Source organism: Tupaia chinensis, unplaced genomic scaffold, assembly GCF_000334495.1.
Source record: "Tupaia chinensis unplaced genomic scaffold, TupChi_1.0 Scaffold000689_1, whole genome shotgun sequence".
Lineage (NCBI taxonomy): Eukaryota > Metazoa > Chordata > Mammalia > Scandentia > Tupaiidae > Tupaia > Tupaia belangeri.
Window position 1 is genome coordinate 991,628 of NW_006160212.1, and position 8,476 is coordinate 1,000,103.

An 8,476-nucleotide genomic window follows, 5' to 3' on the forward strand; every position below is an offset into this window, starting at 1 on the left:
CTATAGGGTGCGTGTGCTCGCCAGAAAGACAGAGAGAGACAGAAAGCAAAAAATCACCCCCCGGGGGGATGACCACGCCGCAATCCCTTCTCTTCCATTCTCTCCTTGGGATCCTGGGCATGCATGCACACACGCCTGGCATGAGTTTAAGCCACCGAGTCCGGGACGCGAACTGCGATCGACTACATGGGAGTCCAGCGACATAGCCATTACCCTAACTGCTGGTCCCAAGTCAACCTTCTTAATCTGTTCACTTTTAGGCTGGGTCTACATTTATCAAAAATTTTAGAGAAAAATATAAATAAAACATTGGGAAGCTCATCATGAAAAGAATTTAGTCAAATACTTGCTAAGCAACATTTTGTAAAAACTTATTTTAACTACTTGAAATGTAAGTGTTTATTATATACGTGAAAGCATAAACAGACTTCCACAGGGTAGGGCTTATTGTGGAAGGTAGTGACATTTTAATAAAAATTCAAAGTAATTTCAAAGAAAACTCTACTCTGAAGTTTCCATATCACTAAAAGATTTCAGCCAGAGTAGCCTTTAATGTCTCCATAATATGAGAATTGCTTTCATGGAATTTTACAGCCCATCAGAAATGAAAATCAAGTTTAGGAGACATTTATATAATGCTGAAATGGAACCTACCACAATATGCATAGGGCAAATATTTATACATTCCGGGCAGCTGGCTAAAAAACCAACATCTAGATCATCAGTTTTCAAAGTGCAGTCCTTGAATCCCTAGAAATACCAAAGACTTTTCCCAAAGGACATACATAGTCAGAATATTTTTATAAGAAAATTCAAAGTGAGATTTATCTTTTTTTACTGTGTTGACAATTGCACCAATGGTATCAAAGAAATAGTGAATAAAATTGGCAATGCCTTAATATGAATAAAGTCAGTGATATCAAATGATAATAGTGACTGTATTACTCATTGCTATGTGATTGCAGGAGGGAAAGGTATTTCAATGAAGAATGCCTTTGGCCCAGCCCCATGACTTAATGATTAAGAAAACTAGATCCCACATGGCCAACTACAATTTGAATCCTGTACCCTGCAGCTTGAAAAATAAGCCAAGTATGTGTGTGTGTGTGTGTGTGTGTGTGTTGGTCATGACAAGATGGAGAAATGAAGTAAAAGACATTATTATGGCCTGACCATGCCCAATGAGAGAGGGATACTTTCTCCCAATCCCTCTTTCTCTCCCTCTGACTCTATCCCGCAAGTGCATGCACCTTTTGGCAAAATAAATAAGTAAATAAATCCTTTTTGTAGTAGGATTTATTAACTTAATTTTATTAAATTTCAGATAGAGAATATATGCTTTTTTCTGTCTGTGTATGAAAATAGGAGGTATGCACAAAGCACTTCTACTGCATACCAGAGTGATTGTCTCAAGAAAAACATGTGGAGGCTGGCAGATGGTGTGGTAGTTAAGGCATTGGACTTCCACATTGCTGAATGCAGTTTGAGTCCCAGACCTGGCAGCATGCTTTCTCATATTTCCTCTCTCTCTCTCTCTTTCTGTTCAAATTAAAACAGAATAATAAATAAAAATATAAATACAATTTGTTAAAAAAAAAGACAAAAAATGTTATTGTTTGAGTTGCAAACTGGAAAGTCACTTTTGAAAGGTGAACAATGGTTATTGGCATGAGCAGTAGTAGTAGGCATTTTCTCAAAAATGAACTATGTAAGCTTGTCATTGCAAAGAAAACAATTGACAGTATTATTTATTATGGATCAAATTTAAATTTTTAAGCAAAAATGAAAAGTTTGCAATACTTTTATAGTTCATACACTGAAGAGCTTTGTAATTCTTAGTGACTTTTCTGATAGAATCAGTGGTGTCATGGTTGAAAGTTTTTCAACATTTGGAAGACCTAAAACATTTAGTATAAACTAATATCTTCCAAATGACTACAGTACAACAATACAAATTTAGACACAAGCAAAAGACTCATGTACAAAGTGAGATGTGTTAGGCCAATTCATGGCATGGTGGTTATGGCAGCTGGTTCCCACATGGTAAACTGTGATGCTCCAGTTCCAGACCCAGTGAGTTCACATGCATGTACGCATGCTCAAAATCCCAATAGGTTGGAGAGATGGAGAAAGGATTGTGGTGTGACCACACTCTATAGAGGATGCTTTCTGGCTTTCTCTCTGCCTCTTCATTTTTTCTCTCTCTGTCTGGTGAGCTCACACACCCTGTGGCAAAAATTAAAAAAGAAAAACAAAACATGATACATCAGTGAATTTAATGAAAACTTATGCAAAGCTTATTGGTGTAGTTTTATATTCTGCAGTGCATCCAATCTTCAAGAAACTATAGCTTGTTGAGTTTTGGCATAGTATCAAAGATATGTACATATCTACAATTGTCTTAAAAGGTTACTGAAACATTCTTCCCTCTTCCAACTCATTTTATTAATTGTCACATTTATTTGAGTGAGGGTGACTTTTAAGCATATAACTAAAGAAAGGTATATCCTACAAACCAATAGCAAAAGCAGATCTGAAAATCCAGGCATCTTTATAAGCCAAACATTAAATGAAAGAGATTTGCAAAAAATATAAAACAATGTCACTCTTAAAAACCATGTGTTTTTTTTCTGTTATGGAAAATATCGCTATTTTTCATATGAAACAAGATATTTATGTTAATGTACAATGAGCTTACTACTTATTTTTAAATTAGTAAATAAGTGAGTAAATATTTTAAACAATATTCAGATTTAATTTTTATTACAATAAAATCAGTTATTACAATTATAATTAATAGATGTGACACTGCATCAACAGAAACTCTTTGGGGTACTCCATATTTTTTAAGAACGTAAAAGGTACCCAGAGACTAAAGTATTTAGAATTTCCTTAAGTCAACTAAGGCCATGTTGGAAGAAAGCAAAGTTCACAAGCTTTGGAATCAAACAAACCTGGGGGCAAATACAAATTCTACCACTAAATTCTATGCTTCTTTGGCAGCTTAAGTTTTCAAAACATTGGTTTCCTTAGCCTTAATGTGAGCTTAAAACATTTTCATTATACAGTTTTTATGAGAATGGCAAGCTAAATAATGTACCTACTACAGAAACTGCAATCACAGGGCCACAAGCAATAATGGTTATTGTTAATATGTATTTGTATTAGGATTCAGGTTAAATTTGGAGACACGAATGAACATAAAATATTTTTAATACTAAAACCTTAAAATACATTTTATTTTACTTCCTTAAATCATAATCATGTCAATATGATTGGGAATGTGGATGTAGGTTTTTACAATGTGACACTAGCAAAAACAAAGGATAAACATGTACATAAAGATGTGCATTGGACCTAAGCATATTAATTATATATAGGAATGTAGTGGAACATATTACAATTAATTTGCTATGACTGATACCAATCTAGCAGCTGGATATTTTTAAGTTATTCTTGTGCAAGAGCACAAATGGTTAAAGTATAAAATCAACTGAAATACCATATACCCCAAATCACAGTAAACTGAGGAGAATGGTGCTTTGAAGCTCTCAATTCTGAAGAGCAGTTTTTGCCCCATGACTAAGTATTGAAAAAGACATCAAGATGAAAAAAGAATTGAATGTGTCTGAGAAGTGAATTAAAGCCATCCATATTCTTTTTCAAATCTGCTCCTAACCATGTGCTCCATCTTTTAGTTCTTGGGACAAGGCCCTCCATCTTCCAGTCTCAGAACCATCATTGTTTAGTCACCTCAAAATAGCTATTGCTCTCCATGGAATCCACTTGACCCAGTAACTCCCTCTTCTCCACAATCGTATGACAGTGACACCTTTCTCAAGACCCAGCACTGAGGTACCCCATCCTCTTGTTGCATTTGTTTCCTAAACCTCTTTTCTATTGTGATTTTTTCAGTCTACTTACTACTACTCAAATAAAAGCACTTAAGAGGCTGCCCTCTCTTACTGCAGCTGAGCATACACTCTTACTTCTGTTTGAATTTCCTTCCCTTTTTTTTTTTAAGAAGTTTTTACCTTAGGGTACATGGGCTCACTGACGAGAAAGAAAGAGACAGTAAGAGGGAAAGTAAGAAATCATCCCTCTGGGGATGGCCGTGTCGCAATCCCTTCTCTCCCATTCTCCTCCTGGCATCTAGGCATGCACACACGTGCACCTGGAGAGAGCTGCAAGCCACCAGGTCTGGGACTCAAACCATAGTCAGCCAAATAGGAGTTCAGCAATGTAACTGCTATGTCGTCTGCTGACCCTGGGTCATATATTCTTAAATTATCCTCTGTAATGTCTACCTTTTCCCATTAATCATCTTGCTTCTCTCTAGTCTCCCATTACCATACATATGAACAATTTTTATGGCATACATGTCTTCCCAGCATCTGATTTTTATTTGCAAAATGTATTCATTTTCTAATCTATGGTGTCCCAATTTTAACTGCCACCATCATTTACCTTAAATAATGCCAATAGCCTTACAACTGGTCTCCATACATCTATTGATGACCCCACTTAATCCATTTCCTATTCAGTAAGCAGTATGATCTTCCTAAATTATAATCAAGTTACTAATCTGCTCAAAGATCTTAAGCCCTTTCTCATGTTGCTTATAGGAAAACCTCTGCCTACTACTTCAATCTTATGAGCCACCCTCTCTTGTTCTCTCTCTACCACAGGCATAGTGAACTCCTTTCTTATAGAAAATCCAACATTCTTTCTTTCTCATGGATGAAGGAACTGTTAACTACTCTTTGTGTTGCAACACATATAGCTACTCCTACTCTATTAATATCCCAGCTTACATGGAAGGTCCTCAGAAATGGTTCTTGCCCTTTTAGCTCCTTCTCCATTTCCTTAACTGTAGTTACTAAATTTATGATTTTTAAAAGAATTTTAGTTGGTTTGTATTTGTCTGTTCATCTAGAATATGAGCCTCCTAATGCTGGGAACAACGTAACTTATTCTCCATTGTATTATCATCACCCAGCTTGGTGCCTGAGACAGAGGTCAAAATACATTGGTTGAGCAAATATAGAGTGAAATGCTATTGGTTGGCCAAATTTTATCTTTAGTCACTATGCTAAAGAGCTCTCAAGGAACATAATTAAAAAATGAAAAAAACTGTATTTATAAGTTTTCAACACCGTCATCTCATGAAATTAAAAATTGTTCTTCTGAAGTAAATGTTGAGACTCAACAGTTTGGTTACTACAAATAAAATGTAATATAATGCAAACTTTAAATATAAATCTACTAATGACTGATCACATATACTTAAGGAGAAACATTTCCCAGAAATTAAGGTGATGTTTATTTTTCCATAATATCTTATAGGAGTATATGAAAAAGTTCATCTGAATTTTGAAGACTATCCCTCAATATCTACACTTGCAAGTATATTTTATTTCTCAGTATATGACTTACTTTTTGTAGGTGAAAAATATTAGGAAGGTTCTTTTCATCAACAGAGGAAAGAGGTATTTTACTTCGATTTTTCTTGATCTTGCAATTCTTTCTTCCTTTCTGCCTTTCTTCACCTTTTCATTTCTTCTTAATTTCCATCCTTTTTTCTAGTTTCTATTCTGGAAGTCCTTCTCCTTTTTAAAGTTTATTTATTTCTGGAACCAACAGATTGTGTGGTGGTTAATGAGCTGCATGCCCACATTGTCAACCACAGTTCAACTCCTGGACCTGGCAGCTTGAAAATCATGCAAAGAACATGTGCTAGCATGCCTAACATCCCAAGAGGAGCAGGGATAGTGGTATGGCCAACCCCTCATGGGGGCAATTTCTCATTTTCCCACTCTCTATATCTCTCTGGCCAGTGCATGTACCTTATGACAAAAACAAAAACAAAAGGTTTATTTCTTAGGGAGAAAGCTAGAGAAAGAGACAGGGACATCTTACAAGGCTTTGCCTAAGTAGAATCTTTTTCCTAGTCTTCCAGTCAGTTTAGATTACCTAGAATGTTCACATTAACCCAGGTTCCAAACCCTAGGTCTTCCCATAATTTATAACAGTGCCTGATCACTGTGAGACTGTGGCTGGGCCTCTGTCAATCTTTTATTCAGTGCATTTTATTTGAGTATCATGTCTGCTTAAATAATATGCTGAGTCCTTTGGTGGATGCTAAATTGGATCTGTAATTAAGAAGTTGCCAAATATTATCATGATACACATCACAGAATACTCAAATATTCTCCCTAAAGGACATTCTTTAGGTATCTTAATGTCTCATTCATTTTATTTTTTTTGCCTAGTGTGTCTTGTTCACACCTTCCTAGATTATTTTTTAATCATGCTTTCTCTACCTTCATAAAGTTATTTTACCATGTGGTTCTCTTAGATTATGTGGTTTTTTAATTTTATTTATTTATTTATTCATTCATTTATTTATTTATTTCATTTTCTTTTATACATTCAATCACATTATTATTTGGCTTACAAAATCGATATTTCAACAGGTGAACATTTCTCCCTAGTACAGTTGCTAAAACTACAAAATATCTTCAACAGATAATACCACATTTCTTTGTGCCATTCATGCTTTGCCTCCCTATTTTTCTTCTAAATGTCTTTCTTCAGATCCTCCTCTTTCACACACACTATATCTGGTATTTACATCTATATACTATGTTTCTATATCCTTTAGTCAATTAGTTTCAGTCATAGAGTGAGGACACTTGGTATATATTCAGTGGGGACATACAATGCCTCTCTTTCATAGCCTGGCTTGCTTCACTCAGCAGTAAATCTTCCATATTCATCCACTTCCTGTCAAAAGCCAAGGTTTTGTTGTTTTTTTTATGGCTAAATAGTATTCCATAGAGTATATGTGTCACAGTTTTTCTATCCATTCATCTCTTCATCTGCATTTGGGCTGTTTCCATGACTTAGCAATTGTGAATAGTGCCGCAATAAACATCGATGTGCAAGCACTTTTCTGATTAAATATTCTTCTGTCCTTTGGGTAGATATCAAGGAGTGGAATTGCTGGATCATATGGTAGTTCTATTTGTAGATCTTTGAGGAATCTCCAAATTGTTCTCCACAGTTGCTGGACCAATTTACATTCCCACCAACAGTGCAAAAGAGTTCCCCCTTCACAACACCCTCACCAGTACTTATCTTTTTTTTTTTTTTTTTTAATCTTAGACATTCTGACTGGGGTTAGGTGGTATCTTATTGTTGTTTTGATCTGCATTTCCCTTACAATAAGGGATGTTGAGCACTTTTTCATATGCCCTTTAGCTATTCATATATCATCTTTAGAGAGTGGTTTTTTTCAACTTATTCTCCCATCTTTTAATAGGATTGATCGTTTTTTTTGAACTGCTGCTTGAGTTCCTTGTGAATTCTGGCTATTGGTCCCTTATTTGACACATAGTTTACAAAAATATTTTCCCATTCTGAGGTTTGTCTATTCACACTACTAACTGTGTCTTTTGCCATGCAGAAACTCCTTAGTCTGATACACAGATGCCCACTTTCTCCACTCCTTTTCAATATAGTACAGGAAGTCCTCACCAATGCAATCAGAAAAGAGGGAAAAAATAAAACGCAAAGAAGAGGTGAAACTCTATCTATTTGCAGATGACATGATTGTATACATAGAAGACCCAATGGTTTCCATGAAAAAAAATTTCTGGAAGTAATACATAAATACAGTAAAATTGCAGGATACAAAATTAATACCCAGAAATCTATAGCATTTCTATATATGAACAACAGGCAGACTGAAATAGAACTGAAAAAAGTTATTCCATTTACCATAGCCACAAAAAGTATAACATACTTAGGGATAAATCTAAACAAGGAAGTTAAAAACCTCCACAAGGAAAACTACAAGAAGATAAAAAAAAGAAATAGAAAATGACACAAAATTAGAAGGATATCCCATGTTCCTGGATTGGAAGAATTAATATAATCAAAATGGCAATTCTACCCAAATTAATCTACATATTTAATGCAATACCAATCAAAGTATCAGACATATTCTTCAGAGATCTAGGAAAGATAATCATACAGTTTGTCTGGAATCATAAAAGACCATGTATTGCCAAAGCAATTCTGCACAAGAAGAGTGGAGTGGGTGACATCTCACTTCCTGACCCAAAAATATACTACAAAGCTGTGGTAATCAAAGCAATATTGTATTGGCACAGAAACAGATCCATGGACCAATGCAACAGAATAGAGTCCCCAGAAATAAATTCCCAAACATACAGTCAACTGATTTTTGACAAGGGGTTCCCGTCAATCCAGTGGGAAAAGGAAAACCTCTTCAGCAAATGATGCTGGAAAAACTGGATTTCCACTTGCAGAAAGATGAATCTGAACCCCTATTTCTCACTTTTGACAAAAATCAAGTCCAGGTGGATCTAAGATCTAAATCTAAGACCTCAAACTATAAAACTGCTCTTGGAAAACACTGAGGAAACTCTGGGAGACATTTGGGTAGGGA